Source organism: Nicotiana tabacum, chromosome 19 (genome assembly GCF_000715075.1).
Source record: "Nicotiana tabacum cultivar K326 chromosome 19, ASM71507v2, whole genome shotgun sequence".
Classification (NCBI taxonomy): domain Eukaryota; kingdom Viridiplantae; phylum Streptophyta; class Magnoliopsida; order Solanales; family Solanaceae; genus Nicotiana; species Nicotiana tabacum.
Genome location: NC_134098.1, coordinates 9,039,993 through 9,041,563, shown reverse-complemented (window position 1 = coordinate 9,041,563; position 1,571 = coordinate 9,039,993). Strand labels below are relative to the sequence as shown.

At 39.0% G+C, this 1,571-nt stretch overlaps 1 non-coding gene across 1 annotated transcript; it reads right to left on the bottom strand.

The window, feature by feature from the left end:
• Positions 1 to 1,082: 1,082 nt before the first annotated feature.
• On the bottom strand, positions 1,083 to 1,221 carry LOC142174014 (small nucleolar RNA Z247). The gene has a single exon (XR_012703377.1). It is a non-coding gene; the product is annotated as a small nucleolar RNA Z247 (small nucleolar RNA).
• Between the last annotated feature and the right edge of the window lie 350 nt (positions 1,222 to 1,571).

The window sequence follows — 1,571 nt, the reverse complement described above, 5'->3', positions numbered from 1 at the left end:
TGAGAAAACATCAATGACTTCATGTTTAGATTTTATAGGATAAAGCCAAGCATATCTGCTAAAATCATCAACAAATGAAACATAAAAACTAAATTTATTGCTTGCAAGATAAAGAGCAGGGCCCCATACATCCAAGTGAATCAAATCTAGAGGACTTGTAGAAGATGAACTAGAAGTAGGAAAGGGTAACTTATGCCTCTTTCCATACTGGCAAGACGAGCAAACACTGCTACTAGAGGTTGTAGAAACAGGTAGATCATGACGATTCACTACTTGTTTTACAACTCTTATTGAAGGATGACCTAGACGACTATGCCACAAATCAATAGACGACTTTGATACAAGGAGGGCTTGATGTTGAGAAGAACCTCGGTTAGACTGGAAGCGGGCAGAACACAGCGTATAGAGTCCATGCTCAAGGCGCCCTTGTAGTAGAACATTCCTCGTTGTCGGTTCTTTCACAAGACAAGTAGTAGGGTGAAATTCAAAATAAACATTGTTATCTGCAGTAAATTGAGCTACACTTAACAAACTTTTTGTAATCTCTGGAATATGTAATATATTTTTGAGATGAAGAGTTCGACAAGAAGAAGGAGGAGAGGAATCACCAATATGAGCAATTTTCAAACCTGTACCATTGCCAACATGCATTTGTTCAGATCCAGAATATTGACCCCTAAAGTTCATATTGTTCAGATCGTTTGCAAGATTGATTGTGGCGCCAGAATCAGGATACCAGAGAGGATCTACTATAGTCGAAGGTTGTGAAATATATGCTGAGAATTGTTGCTTATTTCCAGCTTGAAAAGCATGATCAAAATGATGGTAACAATTTGCACCAGAGTGACCAAATTGGTTACACACTTGACACTTAACTGTAGTGTTTTGATAATATTGTTGGTCACTAAAACCATGACCTCCTTTTCCTCGGCCTCGTCCATTCCTACCTGATTGGTACTGATTGGTGGAATAGTTCCTTTTATTCTCATACTTGTTCCGACTAGGGTTATGACCAGGGGATTTGATAGTGAGATTAACCTGTGTAAAGGCTTGATCAACAACAGTAGCTTGTTCCAACCGATACTCATGACTCAATAACAGACCGTTAAGGTCAGTAAGTGTAATGGGCTCAGTTCTGGATGTAACTGAGATAACTAAAGCATCATAATCAGAACCTAAGCCACCAAGGATATGAAGGATCAAATCATCTTCATTGAGAGGCTGAGATGCAACAGCTAGATTGTCTGCTATAGTTTTCATCTTTTGAAGATAATCAACCATCGATTGGGATCCTTTCTTAGTTGTTTGAAGCTGTAGTCGCAATTGCATAATGTGTGCCCTAGATTGCGAGGCAAACATACCTTTTAGGGCTAACCAGACTTCCTTTGATGTGGATCAGCCAACAACCTGCGCTAATACTCCCTCTATAAGCGAAGACAACAGCCAACTCAATAAGAGTTGATCTTGTTTCTTCCATGCTAAAAACAATGGATTAACTTCTACATTTGATACTGTTGAAGAATCTATAGAGGTTTCAGCAGTAGATACAAATTTGGATGGACATGGATGAG